Consider the following 24,131-nt stretch of genomic DNA (forward strand, 5'->3'; position numbering starts at 1 on the left):
ATAAAAAGAAAAAGAAAAGATTCGTCAGCTGTTTCAACCGTGTGGTATATCTGTATTTATCTAAGAGATATTTCTAAAGTCACGTTTATTTATTTGTTTTCACGTTTATTCGTTTGATTTTTTAGTTTACATTTGTCTTATTACTCTGTCAAGCTATATAAACAATTTTATTCCTTGAGTAAATTTCATTATCGTATAGCTGTTCGCTTTATCGGTATAAGACAAAGCCAAGCCCCCACGAGACGCGCGTTAAACATCCAGGGGATCTCAAACGATCCTTTATATCCCATTAATCAAAATAATAATAAAATAACTCTAAAGAAAAAAGATAAAAATTTGAATGACTCGTTATCCGAGATAACGTTGATCACAGTCAGACATGACACCAACCAGACACACTCGTTTCATCGATGTTCTTTATCGTTAATGATTCTCCGGCTATCGACGAAGCAAGAAACGTATCATTTTTGAAAAGTAACACTGTCTTACGAAATCGAATGCGACAAAATCGAAGGATTTTCAATGAATGCGAAACTAACCAAGAGTACCAACTAGGAGGAAGTGCGAGGCATGGCGCAGATGTCGTCTACGGATTACCATTAAGAAACATCCTCCTCGCGTTGTTCCCCGGCTTATTTATTCGCGCTTACGCCGTCCTCCTTACGGATAAGTAAGAATTAAATATTCATTCGAACAGACAAGCACGGCGAAGCGCTAGAGAGAAGGAGAGACGTACTAAACAGAAGAGATTAAGAGGGTGAACACGCGAGTGAAAGAGGTGGAAGGAGAAGAAGCACGTCGAAAAAGGGAAGAAAAATGAGATAAAACAGATGGAGATCAGAGAAGAAGGGAAGAAAGGGAAAGAAGAAAGTCCACGGGGAAAAACCGAATGAAAGACGACAGAAGGCAAAGGGAGAAAGGACAGAAAGATTTGTCGCACTCAACCGGATTAAACGAAAGGTACTCCACGAGGGAAAGGAGAAGGGATCCCTCTCGCTTTTTATACACCCTGCACCACCCCTTCCCTCCTTTTTCGACGCTGTTGCCGTCTGTTTTCCTCTCGCGTCATTCGGCAAATAAGACGCGAAGCAGTTTCTCGCAGCGGTGTGTCGTCGTGCATTATTCACGGCTAATCTGCACAAAGCCACGAGAACTTCTGACGTCTTTTTCTTTTCCACAAAAGTCCTGTCAACGTTAAGAAACACCCTCAAACGTAACAAATTTCCGAACCTTAACCTCCAGTTTCAGATTTGGTAGGTGAAAACGGCTAGACGAAATCGCATGTTTCCTGCAGGAAATGTTTATACCGCTGTAAAAATAGCGCAAAACTACTCTAGGTGCACGTCCTTTGAACGTTTTTACGTCGATATTACGCTCTGAAAATAAAACTTGCGAAAAATATTTTTAATTTTTCATACTTTAATAGCGTAGTTTAAAAAATTTCACGTATAAAAGCAAGCAAAAAGAAGTAGCGGATACATACATAGCAAATAACCAGCGAGCTATATGAACTAAACCAGCTGAATTCTTCAAGAGACTCGCGCAAACTGGTGTACGTACATACTAGGTATATAAAAAGTTGCTGTAAGTTTCAGGAAATACTGACGAGCCCGTTACGAGTAACGTTCGCGAAAAAATCATATCGAGCGAGCATAAAATGTTTATAAACGCCTTCAAAGTACTAATCACGAGCAGTTGAGATAGACTGAGAATTATACGTAACATTATCATCGATCGACGAAACTCGACACGAGCAACGGTATGTCCAGGCGAAAAACAAACGACCCAAATAATTCGGCGTTGCGTAATGGCGCAATGCGCCGTATCCTTTCATCGAGCAAAAGAAAAGGAAAAAATAAAAACGGTGTCGGACTAGGACGATAAAGCGCACGGAACGAGCTGCAGAATCCTCAGCTTCCTCTCTTTCCACCGTTCTTTCCACTTTTCTCCTCGCAAAATTGAGAAAAATAACGATCTTCGAAGGGATGAGAAAACGCTCGCGTTTCCTGCAACACGGTCCTGACAGCCGGTGCTCTCGCATTATTGCGCGCATAAAAGCCAATGTCGTACGTTTCCTTGCGAAATGGCGCTCCTTCGTCGTTTGTACCTTCTTTATCATCCCTGTACTAGCTCCGGCACGCGATCACCACCATACCCCTTGCCTTGTTCGTGTTTTTGCAGATGCTCACACTTTCTTCTTCTTTGAGAGAAAAGAGAGAGAGAGAGAAGGAGGGAGAGTGAATTATGAAAATTTTTTATAGTAATTTTTTTAGAAGATTTTTCCCGGGTCGCATCTTGCCGCTTCTCGAGAAAACAAAGACAGAGAAAGAGGAGGAGGGAGGAAAAAGAAAGTGTAAAAAACATGAGGCGAGAAAACACGACTCGGGAAAAATACTTGAGTTGAAATTCGAATGCCAACGACTAGACACGCTGTCTACGCCTGTCGTTCGCAGACATCGTAGGATTACAACGGAGACAAGAAATCTCAATGAGAAATCGTATCTCCGTCAGTTTTATCGCCCTGTCTGCTTACAAAATTGTGTGAGAGCGGAAAGAAGTTTCGTCGATTGGTAAATTCTAGGAATTTTTAGGAACTTGTCGTAGGAAAAATAGAAATATTTCTAAATATTTTCGATACTAAATGGTACGAATTACATTTTGTTGAATTTTTCGTTTGAAACGTAGCGTCAAGTCGAAAACGACGAATAGTTAACACCGAACTACAGACACGTAAATCCTCTGTAATTTAAAAATAGGCTCCTCGACTGAATCTCCAAAACGCATTAAGCGCATCAAATAACCGTTTACCCTAAGAACAACCTTCCTCTGTCGAATTAACGTTCTTTCTTGTACTTGTAATATAAATCTCGTCTCTAACAATTTAACGTCATCAATCAACCGCGAACCAATGCTTCTTCCCCCTTTCATGACTCATAGAGAAGTTCCCTTTTCTCTTGCTGGAAGGTTCTGTAACCACGGCGCGAGGCGACGCACATAAATATCGCGGTAGAAACACAGGAGGTTCCTTCGGGCATATTACCATAATGGCTGCTCGTTCCCCTAGCTCTAGTCGAAGGATAATAGATCCCGTGGCGTCCGTATCCAAGCGCTAGCGCGTGTCATGGTGCCGCGAACTCGAACGCGAATCCACAATTTTTCCAAGGCACGTATTGCTCCGAGATAGGAAAATGGAGCGCTAGGCGAAGGAATGCCGGTCCGATTGGTTATTTCTGATCGACCTACTACAATCGTACAGAGAAGCAGGCGTGTTGGCGGAAAATGTCACCTATATGCATAAATAAGACCGTATGGCGACGTATGACGGCGACCGATAGTTATACACACGTGTGCGTTTCTTCACGCTCGATACGCTTTTCCTCCGGAGCGATATTACGCGTTCTCCGTGTTGTCTGCGGACGATGCATGGCTGACTGGATTTAGCTTCAACGATAACCCTGACCAGTCAAAATCTGAGTAACGACGAACCGCTAGTAATAGCGGTAATTTTCTTGCCGCTTGTCGCTAAAACTCGCTGAGTTATCGCTTTCCCGGATCGTGTTTTCAATTCCACCCCGCGTTGCTGGTATTAATCACGAAGAACGTGTATCGAACGTATGATCTCTTCCACGCAACGGTTACGGTCCTCTTTTTACACAAATAACAGGATCCGAGTTAAATTACGATCGAAGAGATTCGTTTCGACACGAGACGTTCGGATATTTATTTAAAAAAAAGTTAAAATTACGCGCATTGGCATAGAAACTCCACAAAGGCTTGGTCGTAATCTTATTTCAGCTGGATTTTTCACAGCGTCGTACGTGTGTGCACTTAAGAGCGCTATTTAGAACGAGCCACGGGGTAAAAGTCATACGGGTTCAACCTTGCCGGCCGCATTTCCTCCCTGGGGGAGAGCCTTCGGAGATCCTTGAGAATATTTTTACGGCGAGTCGTTCTAAAGATAGGCAGCTCCGCCTCGCCGCTCTTGTTCTTCGTGGGTTGCGGTTACACGGCGATCTCTCCCGGCGAGTCGACTCCGTCCTCTCGGTGCGAACAACACCCCTCATCTTTCAGATAAGTTACACAAAGCTCGATCTACGTCGACTCCATCATTCAGACATCCCTCGGAACCCGTGAAACGACACTTTTAAACAATTTTCCTTATGGTTCGGATCGTTGGAGCGTTCTATTTTTCTCTGTCTTCGCTTTCGATTTTATTGACGATATTTTACAAAAGACTATGAATGTGCATTGGATGTGACGAAACCAAAGAAACGAAATTAAGCAGAGATTCGTTGCATGCACCGAATATTACATCGAGTAGTCTACTTTGGATATTTTAAGACGCCCGATAATAAATTACCAAAACCACGGACGATAAACGATTCGTTTTCCAAGCGTCAATATTCGGCTCCTCGTTTCTAAATCATAAATTTGCAGATGAATAGTGGAGAAGGTGGAAGTGAAAGGTTAAAATATAAGCGAGAAAGAGCACAACGTTCGACTACGACAAGTAGTAGTAATGTACTTGAATACCAAAAATCGTGTCACGGAAATTCACGAATTTAAACCACGTTCCAAGATTGTTTGCGGTTTACGATGCACCTCCACGGCTGATGATTGTTTATAACGCTCCTAAATCGAGGACCGCGAACTGCGTCCTCCCGATATACGACGTATAAATACGTATACGGCGTATAAATTCGCCGAACAGGAAGACAAGCGGCTGTTTTTTATCGTTATCGAAGTCGACGCTGCTCGACCGAGGTTTATTGGAAGCTGTACCGAACCATAGTTATCGCCGAAGGGAAATTTACGATCAAGACGGATTACTTTTCATACAGAAGCAATTGCACCGATTGTTAAGAGCAGCTATGTCGACTGGAAACTGAAACTTACGTACGATTTTACCGATAATAAGATAGCGAGATTTCGCAGAAAAAGAATACTAAATTTAAGTGAGTGAAATGTAAGATACATAATAATCCTCGGTCTACTTGTAATAAAGCGGGAATGTTTCGAAATAAACACACTGGCTCGAGCCTCGAGTCAATTTTCCAGAGGTGTGCATACACCGGAAGCAGAGGCGAGCAACGCGCGAACTCGGAATTCCTTTGAAATTGCTCGCAACACTCGGCTGCTACTGTAATATAGCGGAGCACGCGGGTCTGCAATCCACCTTTCGCTTCTCCCAATGCAGTCGGGAACTTTGGTATTAATTAAAACTTGACGGAAGCCGAGAGAGAAGTTTCGATTGTTTCACTGAAAACGGCGAGCAAGATCGTTCATCGAACCAGTGTCGAGTGTTTCCGCGCGAAAGTCCAACAGACAACCTCATCTTCTTTTCCTGTCTTTCAACAGCCCCGACGATCCTCGCGCCAGGCCTCGATCGCTATTTAAAGTTTCCCTCCATGGCGCCTGGCCACATTCCGCCTATCTGCTTTCCCTCGATCCGAAGAACACGAAGAGATACCACCACAATCAGAGAAGGAACGTGATTTCACCGGTTCCTCTCTGCTAATGAAACCTTCCTCGATAGGATCTTTTCGAGTTGAACGAATAGAAATCGCTGTCCATCAATTTGATAAATTTTCCTCGATGTGTAGGGACCAGCGCTATTGTACTAAAAATGGACATTTTGAAAAATTGAATCCTCGTTCAGGGATTTATAAGAGAAGATCATTTCGAGGATAAGTATCGTTTATAAAATATCTTGCGTCGCTATTTTCATCGAAATATGAAAATTCTCAAATTCAACCCTGCATATAAAATAAAATAAGAAAACAGTAAAAACAATAATAACAATTCCTTTACTATTTTGAAGAACGAAAAAGTACAGTTCCAAAGGAACTTCTTCCTTTCTTTTTGGATAACGTCAAGAGTTTTTACAGATGTAGTTCATTTTCCCTACTCTTTCGTACGGGTTTCAGAAGTCACGACTCGTTTTCGTCAGAGGCTTGATACGAGTTCCTCGAAGTCATCACGAGAAACGTCGACCAGAGGCGGGTACAAAGGTGTCGACAAACGTCGCAGGGTTGCCGGTTATTTTTAAACCGACACGGAGGAAAGATCCGATGCAACGGCATGCTACGCCCCCGGTGCGCTTAAAGGAATCATCGTCCATTAAAAATTTCACGGAACCGTTACGCTCGCTTTTGATCCCTCTTCTAATGACCGACTGCTCCGCCGAATGCAATTGAAGTTGTTACGATGTCGGAACGAACAACCAGACTTTTGCCCTTTGAAACTCCGTCTTTGAATGTTTTTAATTTTCTGCGCTCGTCGATTCTCCTATTTTTGGTCTTTAATTCTGGACAAAGATTTGCATCAATTTCAATTTACGTAGATGTTCGACTAGATTCGTATCTTTGGGATGTGAAATTGCATAGACGTTAATGAAATAAAACATAACCTAAGTAGAAAGCAATCATAGCTGTTAGAGATTAGGATTCTGTGCACTGTTGGAACTTCAGATTTCCCGTAAGTGGATAAAAATCCGCGCTCTAGAAAAAATTACGCCAAGGCAAGGAATAAAATCCTTCGTACACTGTTATTCCGAATTAGGAATATTTTCAATTTACCAAGATTTTCAGCGCCAAACGCAAAATTCGCTATGAAGCATAATTTTATCCATCGAAAGCCAAGTTGCGATGTTCGAGGCGCGTTGTCGTGTCGCGTAGGCGGCGTGATTCACTGTCCACGCGACACGTCCCGGCACGCATCGCGACTTTTCCTTTTTTAAACGCGAAGGAAATTCGCGACAGCCACCGGTTGTCAATTATCCTTCCGCGCGCATTTACCATGCAAACGAGGGGACGTGGCGACTGGATGAAAGCCGAACGAAGCGGATATAACGCGGCGGAACACCGCTCTCGACAACGAACCACAACGTACGTCGTACGCAACGATGTACAACACGGAGACTATACCACGAAGACGAAGCTCCTCTCGGTGTGCCGTAATAGCCAAACGGCAGAAAAACCCATTGTTCTCGCAATAATTGGCCCCCGGTGAGTTATGACGCGGGAAAGTCGTAAAGTCTGTGGCGACCAGCCGCGCTCCTTTAACGATTGTCCGCCTTTATGTATCGCATCCCTCGAAATATCGCTGCTGGTTCGCCAAACCGCTTATACACTGCCCACCGCCCGGCGACAAGGTCCCTGTCGTAGCCACAGCTAATGCTAGTTACAGTGAGTATGCACCTTAGAAAAATAAGGTTCCTGTAATATTGACTTACCTACGGACTCGCAGTGGAACTCTATTTGAGTTGCGAGTCGAAGAACGAGTCACTTATGTAATTGAAGTTCGTATTAATAGAAGCTCGTCAATTTTTCATCGATCGTTTTTCGTTCACGCGATAAAAGCTCATGTTCAGACGAGCGAATTCAAAGCAGCAGAAATTCAGTGATTCGGGCATCAACCAAAATTTCGTTCCGATGAATGGAATTTAGGTAAATGGAGTTATGCTTTTTTGCTATTAACTCGTACTCCCACGTACTTTATATCTTTTCAAGCGATTTTTAACTAAGGCGACATACGTGCAATAATTTTTTAATAAAGTCGGCCGATTTTTTTAACACAGGACAATCTTTTATAACGTTACAGCCACGCGTAATTTCAGCTTTATACGAGTAAAACGTTTAGTATGTTGACTCCACTTGAAAAATTCCAAATTTATATTTAGTCAAAGTCATATTTCTCTCCCTTGAGTGTCTTTTTTCCTCATCCATCAAAAAACGGACAGGGAACTTTTTCCTTCGTCGAAGTACTAGTCTTGCAGCACCCTAGGCGAACAGTTGGAGCGACATCGTTGAAAAAACTGGTCGTAGACCGAAGCCAATCTCTTCTGTCGCGTTCGATCGTACTTCCGCATAGAAACGTCACCTTTTCCACGCTCCTCAGACGCATTCGGTTTATCGGGCAGCTGCGCGAAGATTGCACCTCCACTTCCGCCCGCAGATGCCGGTCGCGAATAATCGTTTCGAGCGGTTTTACACGTGACCGCTTCTTGTCTGTCTCAGGTTGTCGCGATTACGTCTTCGTACGATGTCATAATTTTCCCGAAAAATACGTTGTTGCGTGCTTTCACGATTTACACGCCGCGAACCAACGGCTCGCGCTTATCCCTGTCACTCCTACGCATTTCTATCGCTAGCAACGGATTCGTGCCTTGTTACAGGATAAATCGGCTGAAACTTTTCCTTCGGGGATCTATTATAAAAGAACAATCGTTGAATTCAATACGCTGTCGATCAATTCCACGTCAAAACTTACTTGCAGAAAATTAAAAACTTGCAGAAAGTTGGAAGAACGTATTCCAAAATACATATATAGCGATCGTTAGTACTCTTATACGACTATAAAAATCGAATAATATGAACATAAAATGTCGAGCCTGCTAAAAAGATCGCTCGGTTGAATAATAAGGGTATGTACAAATATACTTTTTACAGCCACTGTATCTTTGTATCCGAGAACTAAGACTCTTTTCCGCGTATCTCGACATATCCGACAATCCTCGTTTCTCCTTTAAACCATTTTAAAGCACGTTACCGATGCTCTACAATCTCCTATATCACCGTGAGTGAACGATCGATCGCGACAAAACGAAGTCGAACACGACGCGACACACGGCGCGGCGAGGCGGTGCTCGTAAAAAGTAGTCGTTGTTGGAAGTCGGCTACGGAGGTGGATAGAAATGCCGGGCGCTTTTCCGCGAGCCACGCCGGGCATTCCATTAGCCGAGAGATCGGGTCCGGATAATAAATTAAAACGGGCCTACGTGGTCGCAGAAAACCGGTACTCATCGCCAATGTCTCCCTTTCTCTCTTGTAACCGTGTCTCTTTTCCCGTAGGTGGTTCAATTAAACGAGCGAGCAAGCGTGCAAACGATCTGGAAATCAATGCCGATCGAGACTCTGCGCCACGTTCGTTCTGCAACGTGTTCTCTGACGAAGAAACAAGCGTCCGGTGTCGTGTTCGCTTCCGTTGGAAAAAGGAAAAACACGCGGCGGTCCTTCGAGGTACATTCAGCTCCCTTTCAGCTTCTCTGAAACGTATATCGCTATCGTGATAGAAGATGATGCTTGTAAACGCGTCGAGAGCGTGATAAAGTCGAGATAAGCACCGTGTATCGCTTATATTTTATTTAGACAGTTGGCTGGAAGATGTCACGGCACCAAACGCGGCGGTAAACTACCCCAAGGAAAATATACAGAATGGAGGATTCATCGTTAAGTTTCGAGAGTAATGGGACAACCCGAGGTAAGATAAGTTTTCTTAAGATTACCGAGTCGTTGCGAATATCTTTGATGTTACTGATATTGGAGCACTTTACATGCCCGTTCGCAAATGTTGCGTCAAAATATGGTGGTAATTGATCAGATAATAAAGAAAAAGTAATTATCGATATCTCATCCGCTTCGCAGATTTCGATGGTTTTTAAATATATCGTAGAAATCGTTTCTTAATTTTTAAATATATCATAGAATTCCTTTTAAACGACTTTCTTGCTATACATATAACAGCCGGTAAAAAGTAATTAATCGATTAAAAATCAATCTTAATCTATTGAAAGAAAATGTCGTAAGGCTGAAACTTTTCTATAAGCGTTCTAATATTTATGAACGCTCGTGGTTAAAAGAAGGCGGACTTGGATCGGTTTCAGTACTAGTGCGTATTGAAATTCATCGCGAATTCAATTTGGAATTCAATTTTCGTAGACGCGAATGTTTTCGTATGCGGCAGTCGTACTCTCCGTGTCGCGCGAAATTTTCTACATCCTCCACGGTACACGCGCGTCTTCCCAACGGAAAACCGATATCGATCACTGGATTGACAGCGTTTTCCGCTGGTAAGGGACGATTACGAAACAAAATCAACATTTTTTAACACCTGTTTTTCAGATTGGACACAGGGCGATTGTTTGGTGAACGTTCTTTCCAAATTCTCACCTTTATATTTTCGTGACCTATCGAGTGCTGTTTCATATAATTCAAACTTTAACTAAATTGCTAACAAAATACCAAGCTATCGTAAGTTACGTGAATTGAATCGTATTAAAATTCTTAAAAGAAAAGTAGGAACGCTTCGCTAACGTAAGAAGGTTAGAAACGAGTCTGTACGAGCAACGGGTTCGTGACGTTGGACGGAAAAAAGGAAACGCGACCGGTCAGCTTTTTCGTCCGACATCGTCCCCCGGAGAGCTAGAAACCTGAAGAACCGGCGAAAAGCTGGGATCGGAAATCGAGATCGTCGCGACGCGAAGGGAGAGACTGCGTGGCTGCGTCTGACCAGACTAGTCTTCTCTCTCCTCTTCATTCCTCTTCGCTGGTCTTCGCCATCTCTTTTTTCTCGCGGAGATCCATCACGGAACCAGATCGCGATCCAGTTCGCGCGACCATCTCTCGTTACCTGGTTCGAGATCGGGAAAAATCGGTTGGCCTCGTAGAAGAGGTTATTAGCAGTAGGAGAACGTTTTCTTTGCTAATCAGTAAGATAATCTTACGTTGGAAGTATCCGTGCATTCCTGCTGGTACGTAATGTGTAATTTATATTTTTATTATTATTATTTTGTAATAAAAGCTTGTACGAACGTTCAAATACTGTCACGAGCTTCTGCATGGAAGATTCAAACGGCGATATACAAGGATTGGAAAGCTACAATTATTGAATTATCAATAAAGTACACGCTCGAATGGAGATCTCTCGGTCGCGTGGGCATTGTGCAACTTCGCAATTTCCATTTCCTGTTTGATACGCGTCCCTGACGATAGTACAAATGCGTAACGTATGTTCGATAGGAATGTACTCCACCCAATTAATAGAAACGCATAGATGTTCCGTAACCCCGTTCGCCTTACTGTATCTATTTCAAATCTGTGACTGTACAATGCGTGGAATGAAATTGGCAACTCTCCTGGTCGTATCGATTAATTGGAATGCATAATTCTACCTTATACATAGGTTTACTTGGCGGTATCATGTTTCGTTCTTGTACTGGACAACGTGTATAAGAAAAGGCAACGTTCTTGCTCCTAATTATATACCAGTTGTCATATAAATCTTATAAATGTGTGCACTTTCCAAAAAAATTACGATACTAGATAACGAGTTTGCGCGTATTGTCAGAAATATTTTTCTAATTTCTTTCCGAAGATATTCTTACGTGATCGATTCAAATAAATACTGCTACATACGTATGTAGCAACTTTCTTGCGCCCGACCATCGATGCAAAGCTATAGTATTTCAATTGCAAGCGATATATCGGTAGCTTGTAGAAAATTGGCAGATCGTTGTAACCACGTACGAGCCACGGCTACCGGCAAATAGAATATCGACTAATTTGGCGGTAGTTACGTAGATCTGCGATCTGCGGCGCGTGCTGCAAGTGTTCCGAAGCTGGCGGAGAACTCTTGCTACAGATTTATCTGACAATCCTCTGCAAAGGCTCGGCGTAGCCCGTAAATTATACTCAGACTTAAACCATGCTCAGGCTGAGATTTAGATACTCCGCAGGATCGCGTGACGAAGAAATCTCGCGGCCAAGGATAATAAATACAATTGTGCACTAAGATTCGAATTCGAGATCCTTTTCGACTACCCAATTTGAATATCGTGAAAGCGTCGCAAATTGTAGAGCAAATAGAGTATCTTTGTAGAATTTTTATTACGACGTAAAGAAACGATTTGTATATAAGAACGATGACGAGATACACTCTGTGTATGTGTGTAGAACATGACAGAAATGATCCTTTCCTGAACGAGAATCGATTTAACGCGAAAACACCATAGTCAATGGTCATTTACATATCTGTCGATACAGGTACTGATCAAATTATCGAAGATATTGTGCAACCCTTATCGCAGCTGACCGAGTACATTTTCAAAAGCGGTGTTAGCAGGCTCAATATATCGACAGTCTACGTTCGCTACGACTTTCCATGGGTAGATTGCCAACCAACTGCTACAAGCGATCGTAAAGCTGTAACGAGCGATCGTCGTTAACTTCGCGAATTAGCGCGCTGACGTTTATTAGCTGTATCCTCTGCAACATTTACAGCGACGACCCTCTTAAATGAAGCGATTTTCGCCATGCTCACTGTAATTCTACATCCCATTTTACATCCGATACTATGGGTCTCGGATGCTAACATAACACTTATTGCTAGATGATCTAGTCCTTTGTATCCTCGATTTCTCTTTCTCCAATTTCTAAGCTTTCCAATCTCCAACATCCTGAATTCGCAATTCTACTCTCAAAACCCTTGAGATCTCACGAAATCTTCGGGTCCGTCTAATGGTTCATCCCTCAAGTTCCTGACACATTCCGCTCCCTATGGAACCTTCCTTAATTCCGAGGAATTCGAAATAACCTGCCCCCTTCAAACTTGTTCAACCCTTGGCGAACACACAACCTAGCGATATAATCATTTCACCGTTGAAACGTTAGTCACCGGTTATGAATGATCACCTACGAGGTAATATATTGAATATCACGTTTGATCTCTTGATTCTGTTTCGATTACTTTAGGTCCATTGCGAAGGCATTTGATAAATACAGCTCTGATTATGCAACTTGTTTCGTAAAATAAAACGTTATAGACCTATAACTTTAAGTATACGGTTTTATACGAATTTTCCATAGAATTGTAGGAAAAAGACAGAGGGAGAAGCAATGTCAAAGGACATAGGAAAGACAGAGAGGGCATGAAGAGAAACAGGCCAGCAAGAGCACAGAGAAAGAGGAGAGAAGGCGAGACGCGGTTTGAAGTGGCACTCCCTGTCTGTCGACCCACGCCAGCTATCTTGCGGCCTGTCACACGATATTATTATGTGCACATGCCCATGTATCACGGACTACCTGACAGATCGGACTCGTATCTATACGAGGCGGCTCTGCTCGGCTAGGTGTGGTTACTCGGTACTCGCGGCTGCTCGTCTGCGTCTCGTTGTATTGCCTCCCTCTTGCTCACCTGACCGATCCGCCCCCTCCTCCAGGTACAAGGTGTCATAGAAGAAGGCTTACTACTTTCTTTTCTCAAAAAAATAAAAAAAAAGCTCCGCTCCCCAGCGGCTTAAACCCAAAAATTGTATTATACAACGAAAGATGTAAAGCGCCGACACATAATACAGCATGGCTACGTCGTACCGCCGCGTATCGGTACCTTGCCTAACATATCATTACAAAAATTAACCGTTTATTGTGAATATGTACCTAAAACTGTATTCTTGGGCTCAATAAACAACTTTAAATCGCTAAAAAAGAACTACTTTCTTTTCAAAATAATTAAAAAAAAAAAGTTGAAGAACCAAAATATTCTACAGAACTACTATACGTAAAATATTTTGTAACGGTAAGAAACAATTCATTGTTAAAATCGCGAAAGAAGAAACGAACTCTTATTTATTTTTACTAGAAGAGCGTTCTAAAAATGGTACGAAACGGAGATAAGCTGCCAGTAAGCTCCTAATCCACCTAATTCCCTGAATGACGACAAAGCAAAAAGATAACGTTCCTTTTATTACACACTGTATAAGCGACGCGGCTGCTCACCGGAGTAACTTTTAAGGTCACAGACCTCCGCGAGAGCCGTGTTCCTCCCGTGCAAGCGAAACGAGGGCGAGACCTCGACAGAGTCCACCGAGTAAACCTTCCCTTGCGTCTCAGCCTCTCCTCGTTTGGTTCGTCTCTCTCGCCTTTCTTCTCTGCAAAGCGATCGGTGTTCCCGATGCGTATCTCGAATTACAGTTGGTTACCGATCCTTTGCATCGAGGCGGTGCCCTTCTTTCCGTGACGTGGCTGTGGATCCACGAAACCGCGAAGAGTTTTGGTGGTACGGTCAAGGAAATTCGGTGAAGTAAGTTTGGCAGATTTCGTGGAGAAAGTGGGTTAGGTTTGGAAAGGAAGAGCAGGTAAGAGGGAGATTCGAGGGGTCTCGGAATAGAAGTAGGACAACAGGGATAAGAAAGAAACGAGAGGATACACAGTCTCGATATTCTATGAGAGGTTAACGACCCGATGACGAGGGCCGTGGACTGATTAGTCACGTAGTCGGCGCCCACGTTGACTAGAAACGAGATACGCGACGCGTTGAAGACCTGCCAGAAGAGAGGAACATAGGCATTGGAATTACGTTCTCTATCGGGGATTTAGTATTCTCGATTACGGCTATGATGTAAGGAAAAATGACAGAGTAATTGAACGTTTCGGGTTGGATCGCGGTGGAACAATTCTTTTTCTTGTTCTAACGTCGCTTAGAAAGTCGCCGATTAATATGGCACGATTAAGAAACGAAAAGAAGCAGTTAGTAAGCCTTTTGAAAATAGCTGACAGAGTTTTGTAGAAAGTCAAATAACTGTTAAGAGGCAACATCTTCGATATCGTAACACCCAATGTTTCTGTAATTATAAACAGGATTGAAAAATATATGTTTTAAAATCGATGACGCGTATCACCATTTTGCGTACAGGATTCGCGTCGTAGAAAAATTCATTGCCTTTGGTGGAAAAATAAAAGGATGAAGAAGCGGGAACTCGAAAGGATGGACCCAAGTCTCCTTGGACTCTCTTCCTCGTGACTGATTGCAGGTGCGTGCAGCTACAAGCCTGGTTCGGCGAGTGTGACGTAACGATAATTGCATAAATCCTAGGCCGAAGTTGGGTCGCAGCTGCGCGAAATCGCCGGGCAATCATCGTAGCGAATCTCGCGACGCGACTCGTAAATCACCGGTCGATTAAGAGGAGATCGTCTTGCAACACCCACTGTTGGAACGCGATATGCGGAGGCGCGCCCCCGCCTTCAACTCCTCTAGGGACACAATGTCGTTCGCCCTTGCACGAAAATCTATTTTTCTTGCTTTACCACTCCCTCGTAATTCCTACCGAGACTTTTGAATCTACATTTACTTGAGTCGCTCCGGCTGCGACCGAGAATTTCCTATAGATTCGCGAAACGAATTAATACGTTTAATAAAAACATCCACGTGGAATTAAAGTACAGATTCTATAAAATCGTAACAATTTTACGAATATACAGGCTGATCCAGGAGAAATTTTTAATCATACGACTTTTCGCATCCTACGTTTAATATTTCCATACAATCGATGTACGAAGAATATAATTAAAGGTAAAAGGAGTTTCGAGTATTCCCCTCTCCAGGGTGTCACGCCTTAATCACGTCCACAAAGGCCATGAGAAACATTCGGAGTGGTAATATGGTACAAGGACGACAACCACCCCCTGGGACTTAACCGGACCGCATTCGTTTCTGTTCTTTTTCTCCAGTGAACCTTTTCTCCCACCAAGCGAACTTCTCTGCAGCTCTCGACGTTCATATTGCACAACCAGTAACCGGTCCTCGGTGCGGATTTCGATGCGAACGCGTCTCTCTCGAAACTCGCACGCGCGTCAGGAGATCACCGAAATATCCACTGTCTCGTTAAGTCTCTTGAAATATAATATTCCGTTAATATATGCGCGATTTCATATTTCTTGCTCCTACATATTTCTATTTCCATATCTGAGTCGCATTAATTCTCCGCTTCGTATTACCAACTCAAAATCTACGACAAACTTTTCAATCTAGCGACTCGTTTAGTGACACAAATGAAAGAAACTCTATCCGTCTTATCACCGCCGAATCTACTTATCCAAATCCGAGACATCCTCGTGGCGTTATTATCCCAAGAATTACCCAAACAATATTCGATCCAGCAACGCGTACCGTGTCCCCTAATCGGATAAGCAACGAGGAGAAGCGCACGTGGGTTCGTCGAAGCGTTTCTGACAGCACAAAGGGACTCTGGAAGCATCCGTGGATGATTTACTTGCAACGACGCGACACGCGCTGATACCCGTGAAGCAACTGCGCGCTAATAAAAGCTGGCATATCCCGATTCAGCGGCCCTGGACGACGGACCGAATGCAATACGGTTCTCGTTTCGCGGCGACAACCGCGGCGATGATCCACGAGGACCTACGATCTTCTCTCTCTTCGTTTGGCTGAGAACAGGGCGCGCGCATCAAATCGCGCATTCGCGTGTCGCCTCCAACAACACGGTCATATTTCCAAGGGTTTACTGCTAGGTATAAATTCCTGGCCCGAGGGCGAAATTACGATTATAGGCTAATCCGTAAAGGCACGGCCGCTTTCGCCGCGAGAATCTATTGGACGACAGGCGGTTCTTCCGCTCGATAAATTTAAGATGCTCGGAAGAGCTCGCGTTAAGCGCGTGATGGAATAAATTTTTAGTTGTTAGTAAGAAGAATCGTGTGTTTTAGGAATTGTATAAATTTTCGGGTAACGGGGAAAGTATGGCTTGATCGAGGAAGTAATATATCGTTGTTAGTATATAACGAGATTCTTTTACCCATAAAGTTTATCCCGACGAGTTATCTGTTTTACGTGTTCCTCGAGAATCACAGCTTACCTGAAACAAAAATAACGACAAACGTAAGAATACCTCCGATGTATTTCGACGTTTAATTTTAAATAATTTACTTTCGATGTTACGTAAGAGGCAATGTATGAAAGTAGAAAAATAAAAGTATCGGCCAAGTAATATTCCAGCAATCTCTGAAACAATAAAATCAAATCCATTACCGCCTCGATCCGACCCAAGAACACGAAACTTGCCTTATCAAACCCACCCTCTAGCCTACAACGAAACGGTCGAATAGTCCAAAATAATACACTCTCGGGCTACCATTCGAAATTTCCTTTGTTCCCAATGGACTACCCCTTTCGAGGAATCGAAATAGCCAGGGCAACTGCTAAGACATTTGCGCGTTCGAGCGTAAGGGAAATATATCTTGGGTTAGCGACGTTCCCGAGCCATGTTTGCCCACGCGCTTTCATCCCGAGAGAAACTGGTGGAGGGGTGGTGCGTAATGAAAATGGTCCCTCTGCCCGTGTCTCCCGTAATTCGACGCAACCCCTGACCGCAAGCGAGCGAGAGAGCTTCGCCTTATCTAAAAATGGCTCCGATGCCTGTTCGTTCGTCCACCCTCTCATTATAGCTCGGTAATAACCGTCGTACCTCATGCCACCCCCGGAGAGCACGATACATCCCACACGATCGTCATGTGCGCTTTATCAGATGGATATCCCTTTGTCCATGCCCGGGGAAACCGGTCCGTTTATTGCGCGACGCTGGATTATTGGCCTGTTTGCTCAGAGACACTGTACCCTGTCTAGGTTTCTACCAGAGTCGCGAATAATTCTGACCATTTCGATGGTATTCTCCGTTGGTTATCTTCGGGAATTCCTGTCGGTCCACGCGGGACCAAGATGATGGATATTCCCTTTATCTTTACGATAATAAGAGGAATTCCTTTGTGAAAGCGGGATAAGACGCGGGGAGATTGTAAATTAGATTATTGCGGGGATTCTAAGGAGAGTATTATCTGCTTGCGCTTTTGTTTCCTCGATGCTTTATCGCTGGTCAAGAATAGCCGAACTCTCTTTATATAAATAATATAATGGACGATGAGCGTTTCTTAATCCGTTCCTTCCGATAAACGGAATTCTATTGTTTTAAATAGCAGAATAATTTTATGCCCAAATACTTTTGTCCTAACGAGACATTCTTTTTCTTTTTTTTTTTTTTAAAGTAATTTCGAAGGCAACAGTATCGGTGATAGCGATGATTTTGATTTCTCTTTATCACGAAAGAACCGTATTCCACGTGAAAAGAATTCTAGAGATTTGAATTAGCTTTCAATCGATAATAATCGAAAATGAGAAACCAAGTGCGAAATCTTAATGTATCTAAATTACATAACTCGTCTTCATCGTAGTGAATACTAAGTAAATGCAGCACGAACGAATTAACGCAGTGTGACGTAAGATATAACTACATTATATCCAGGAATAATTTGGATGGCGAGACTGGAACCTTTCATTACGGCCTGGTAATAACCAGCGTCGCATCCATGCTTCGACCGGCAGGCCGCGAACACGCGTGTACGTGTCCAGAAGATCCTACCAGCAGATAGGATGCCTCCTCTCTTCGACGGGTCGTGCGGAGAAACGTGCGCGAACCAAGAAAAGGAGGGGTGAAAAGGAGGAAAGAAACACACGAGGGACCAACAACGGCAGCATATACGTCCGTCGTTTCTCGTGTCGTTTATCACGAATCTCGTCCCATGGCCAGGGCCACAGAAACAATGGTTGGATACACGCCTTCTTTGCCTCCTCCTGGTACACGACGTCGTACACGATACCATCGTACAGGAATTGAAGAGTCCACGCGCGGCTGTGCAATGACTAGCAACTCTGTTTTAGCCACCGTATGCGACTTGACGAATTGGACTATTTGATAGAAATCGAGTACAATCGAAGACTACGGGTGAACAGAACTGTACGACTCTTTGAACACGCCGATACAATTCTCGAGGAAAAATCTGTTTAATCTTTAAACAAACTCCATAGAATTCGTCCTATCTAATAGTTACGCAATAATCAGTAATCGCATAATTTTTTATGCATGAAAGATACAGATGCAGAAAGACACGGAACGAGTGATATACAAAAATGCGTGAAATATCCCACGTAGAGTATTCGTTATATCTTTTCACAGCTAGGAAAGAACGAATCTCTGTTTAAGTTCTATTTCTTTAGTTACAATAAAGATTGCGTAAAACAATAAATTTCCATAAAAGTCCGCAGTCTAATGATCAAAGTCGCGTCGATTCGATACACGATCAATTCCGATCGAAGCATTCGCGTCACGTAAAGAGAGAGCTGAATGTGTAAAGCCGGACTACGTAACAGGCAACGCAACCAAGTCCATAAAGCCTCGAGAAACAGCGCAATCCGGGCAAATCCTTGGTCCTTTATCACCAGCAGCGAGTGATCCACAGCCTGCAGCGTGGACCAGGACTCGCCTCGCGTCGGATTCATTGCTACTGGAATGAATAGACTCCATTTCCTGAATGTTCCTCACCCGAACGTAGCTTTGTCTCGTATCGCTAATCCTAGCCAGCTCCCTAATTTTCCTTTACGACCGTTAACCACCTCGTCTCCCGTCCTTGCATCGTTCTTATCCCGCCGCGTGAATCACGTGCCAGAGAAAGGTCGACACGTCGGAAGCGAACGCGTGGATGTCTCGTCTGCCTATTTGACGATGGAGCTTAATTCCGGACTCTTATCAGTCGCAACCTCCGACCTCGAGGGTGAAGAACACGCTATTCCCTGGACGAACACTGCTTTAGCCAGATGAGAGAGCATTCTGTTATCTCTGTACGCTGAACTACGGAGGAACGAAGGAGGCAACGTGATATTTCCGCGAGTATTAGCACCTACTTCAGAGTATCTGCGTAAAGCGTGATACGCCAGCTCTGATGTAGCGAAATTCAATTCTTCCAGAAGTGTTAGCGTGCGTTTAAAATAGTCGTCGCATATTCAAGACCGATGTATTTTGCGCGAACGTTGACGATAGGGTAGCCAGCTTCGTTGACCTTAACCTTGGCGGATGTGTCAAGGACACTCTGCCGAGTAACCTTCGGAAGGTTTTAACCGCCGCTCGTTACCCTTTACAATGTTATTAACAAAAGAAAGATTTGTAAAGTGCAAGCTATGGTAAAGAAACACCGCATACGTTGCTCGCTGGCTTCGCTCGCTCGTAAAAACTTGGTCCGACGCGATAATACCAATCCTACGCGTGAGCGAAGCGCGCAAGCGAGGAATGTTTAGGCAAAAAGCTTTTGCTGAAAATCGCACCTCCCTGGCTAGCGCTATAGCGACGTGGAATCGGTATCGAGTCGAAATAAATTTTTACGAACGAATGGAGCCAGCGAGCAACGTTGTTGTAAAAATTGTTCGTTAAGATTGCTCTCGGTAACTGATGTTTCTCCTGTTACAATTTGCATTTTAAGATCGACCTACTTTATGCTTCAGATAGAACGCCTTTTTTTACTGTAATCAATTATCCGATGATAATTGATCAATGACGTAAGCACACGTTGTTGGTAGTAGAGATTCGCGTTAATCGTGTACTTATGTAACGAAGTTAAGAAACTAATAAGAGTCGGCTTGTAGGATGTAGCCAATCTAAATTTCTGCGTTAGATTCATTAGTCTTTCGCAAGATTCTCGCGAACCTTTTCGTAATTCGTTCCAGCAACGGAACATCGTCCCAACAACTTGAACGAACGACGTCGAAGAGGTGCAAACGAAGCCAAAAGCTTCTGCTCCCCTCCGTCGGAAAGGAAAGGGTTCGAACGACGGATACGGAAGATGGAAGAGAATCAAGGAAGGAATTAGAGGGGGCACCGAGGAACCGTGTAATCCCGTCGCTACCAGTAATTAGCGATATTTGCATATCTCCGGCAGCGAAAGCCGTGGCGGCGATGGAAAAAGCGATTTACATGCGAATGGGCTCGCTTCGAGTCTCGCGAAACTGACGGTTCCCGTAAATAAAAACTGTTTATGGACGATGCAGATGCCTGAAGGGAGAAAAAGGAGGATGGATCGTGAGGAGGTTACAAAGTAGTAGCAGCTGATCGAAGAATAATTTTTGCATATTTTTAACGAGTTTAAGGTAGAAGGGAGGAAACACGCGTAATGCGTTCTCCATCTTTTATAAAGTTCAGAATCAGTAATATCGGATTATTCTGAAGTTTCTCCGGCTTTTATATAACGTGCGTAATTACAAATTAGTAATTTAAACGATAAGATCAAACGTTAAAGTTGCGTATCAAATTTGCATATTACGTTTATACGTACGTTCGATCTCAAAGCTATTACATTCTTACAATATGAGATTACGAGACCAATCGTTATAACTAGACAGATAAGACAAATTCTCGATCGACGAACGTTTCGGCGATAGACGTGTCCCGTTCTAGTATTTTGCATAATCGAGGCATAATTCGCCGGGTTTATCGTTCGTTCGTGTCCCTAATGTCTCGGAAAGTTTCGCGGCCCCGTTCATGGAGGAAGGGAGTCGACAATGCTTCGTTAGTCGTTAATGGTCCCGTGAAAGAACTAGGATTAAGAGTTGTAAACCACCTTGCAAATTACTCGCCTCCCTACCTTTTCTTTCTCTCTCTCTCTCTCTCTTTCTTTTCGTCCAATTCCGAACAGAGCTCGTAATACCAGAACGGTACCTTGCGAAAAAGCAAAGATCCTATCGAGAGGACGATTTTCTGACGAACAACTTTCTCGATCGACTCGTTCCACGAGCTTTTCACCCTCCTATTTACTTGCCACGAAATTTACACGATAATCGTATGGTACGGAATTGAGCGTGAAGGATAAATATTGGCAAATTATCGGAGTTCGATGGAACGTGTTTTATAGGGTGGAGAACGACGAGGCTCGGTTAATTTTGAGAGAGCAAGAGAAGGGATATTACAGAGTCTGTAAAGTTTCCTCGAGCGACAGGGGGGTGGCGAGCGAGGCCACTAAAATTTTACTGCCAAACGCCCGTCCAATGAATTTGCATGGAAATTCGCAGTCGACTCGAGACGTACACGTCGTGAGAATTAACTCGGTTACGTCTAATGAGCAGCGAAGGCTGAAGCGAGCAGTTGCGCCTTCAAAAAGACGACTCGTAACATCGATCCGTGCTACTCTCCGTGAGAGCGTTATGAAAGATGCGATTCTCCGAATTCCCGTTGCCAAATGTCCGATCGTTGGCATCTTTGATTTTGTTGTACTTCGTTACGTCTTGTTCTCGTAGTCTTCTAATTTTATTCTAATGTCGAAATTGCTCGATAGCCTACTTTTTCCATCCTTTCAACGATGTGTACGACAAATAAAACTCCACGATACGACAACCGAAACGAAGAACGAGAATGTTATTCTTATTAAAGCGAAGAACTGCGGTGAGCATGTCACGTTGCACGTCGACGGACGGAACAAAAATACATCGGCAGCTGCATTTACATAACAAGCTCGCAACACCACCCTCGTACTTTTGCAAAGAATCCTGCGTATTCTCTGCGCGAATATTTCGAACAAAATGATTCTGCGTTTGAAAGGTTCTTGGCGAAAGAAAGGGAAAACAAGGTGAGCGGAGATTAAAAAGAAGAACGAATAAGAGGCGGAAAAGGAGAAAGAAAGCTTTCGTCTGCGGCCGAGTAACATCGGTAGAGGGAGAGCTCGTTTAAATTATGAAATTACCAAGTCCGTGTAAAAGCCTCGTCCTGTAAGCTTCTTATAGGAGTTAACTAACCTCGTAAAATTAGCAGATAGGTGTAAACTTCCTTCTCCCCATGAAGAACGCCCGCCCTTAGCGTCCTAACCCTCTCCTTCCGTTTCCACCCCTTCTGTTACCTCCTCGACCCAGTATGTCTCTCTTGTTTCCCTTTCCATGTTTCGTCCTCTCGTCAGTTTCCGTCACCTCGTAAAACCCAGCCGAGACAATGCCGAAACCCGGCTTGGGCCCGATGGAGCCTCCCTCCAAGTACTCGCAACCCCTTTTGCAGGCAACATCCAACCGAGTGTCTGGTATAAAGCCTCGAACTGCGGTTTACCTTCGTTCCGAGACGTCATGGGCGTCCAGGAGGAACGAGCTTCCTGATGAAATTTCGTGAAACGCCGCCACCGTAGTACGCTCCTCCCTTGTATACATGATCCGTCGCGTCGTTTAGATAAGTTACGTACAACCATGGATACTCGGCGTGATGCTTGGTAATCGAGGACGAGATCTAGCAGAGAAAGCTACTCGCACAGGAGAAATTCGACGTGTTGGTTTGCTTTGGAAATGATTTATAAATGCAGTTTCTGGATATCCATCGGAGAATATTCCAAGTGGATCTTTCGTACAGGAAGCAGCTGCATCAGGCAAATGACGCAAATAGAAAAAATTGAGTATAATTTTCGAATCGCTGTTCGTTCTTTAAAAATATTTTGAAGTAGAAATTTACTCGATTCTACGTCGCTCTTCGTCCACGTATACGAAACACGAAATATACGAAATTATGTTGAACAGAGTGCCACCCCTTGTTAGACTGTTAGACCGACGAACGAACAAGGTATGAAAAACACGATTATCGCGGTACACTGTCGCGATATCGATTTCCATTCAAAGAGAAGAGAGAAAGAGAGGAGAGTAGACACCCCTTGTGTCGGGAATTGGCTGCTCGAATACGTGACTCAATTTTACACGAGGACCGGGGCTGATTTTCACCCTCGGATCGCGAAACATGCATATTTAGAACAAACAGAGCCTGGACAACGAGCAGGCCTAGTGCTCTCCCTTCTGGCGCCTCTCCTCTCCTTTCTTATTCGCGAGTCTCGCTTTGCATTTAAACACGTAGTTTGCTTAATTTATGCGAGCCAGCGACGGTGGATACAGAGGGTGAAAGGGTGGTCACGGTAGAAAGGGCCATTCAACCAGGTCGAGGTATGAATAGCGCCAGCAACCGCCGAAACTTTGTACATTGAGAGGAAGAGAAACGTCTTGCGAGCCAGCTTTCTTCCCGAGAAACCGGAAATTCAACAAGGACGCAACGGTAATTAGGAATTCAACGTACCTCGCGGCCTTTGTCGATGGATTGGAAAACTTCTCTTTGTTGCTCGTTAACCGGTTACCCTATTCTACTCGAGACTTCGGGGTTCGCAAATTATTCTACTCCGTTACGATTGCCACCTGCCAGTTGTATTATACGATAAGGAGAATATACGGGGTGGTGCTGTTTAAAAAATTCTTCGTTTAGCGGTCGAAGCAAGAGAGAATTTCAACGCGAAATTGACTCGTCTGCGTGTCACGTTCGAACGAAACCGAGCTACGTGTTTACTCTTCCGAGTTCCCCTTTCAGAATGGCGGAAAGGGTGCACTTGAGTTGCTGGATCGGGGATAATGAAATTAATTGGGACGTAGGCCGAGACGCTGGTGTGCTTCTTAAACGAGGGGCCCATCTGCATTTTAAATTTTGCGCGAAGGAAACGTTCGTGCCGCGTTACGAATATAAATATCGAAAGAGGGAGAAGAAAGGGTTGGAATGGGTGTTTGGAGAGATTTCGCGTTCGAGGAACGGGTGAATAAAATTTCAGCATGCACGGCTTACGGACGATGGAGATTTGCTGGGAAATTAAGTGCGTAGGATATAAAATTAAGGGGAAGGCCAACCCCTATCGGAAACAAGCTTACCGAATAATAAAAAAGAAATGGGTAAGAGAGAG

The 24,131-nt window shown here is 43.8% G+C and overlaps 1 protein-coding gene and 1 long non-coding RNA gene across 5 annotated transcripts in view; one reads left to right on the forward strand and one right to left on the reverse strand.

The window, feature by feature from the left end:
* Window positions 1-24,131, reverse strand: part of heca (hdc homolog, cell cycle regulator) — a 167,710-nt gene that overhangs the window by 41,671 nt on the left and 101,908 nt on the right. The window lies entirely within an intron of this gene.
* On the forward strand, window positions 8,899-13,250 carry LOC143303659 (uncharacterized). Its single transcript, XR_013060175.1, has 3 exons — window positions 8,899-9,020; window positions 9,150-9,261; window positions 9,903-13,250. It is a non-coding gene; the product is annotated as an uncharacterized LOC143303659 (long non-coding RNA).

The sequence above is a fragment of the Bombus vancouverensis genome, chromosome 15 (assembly GCF_051014615.1).
Source record: "Bombus vancouverensis nearcticus chromosome 15, iyBomVanc1_principal, whole genome shotgun sequence".
In the NCBI taxonomy this organism is placed as follows: Eukaryota; Metazoa; Arthropoda; class Insecta; order Hymenoptera; family Apidae; genus Bombus; species Bombus vancouverensis.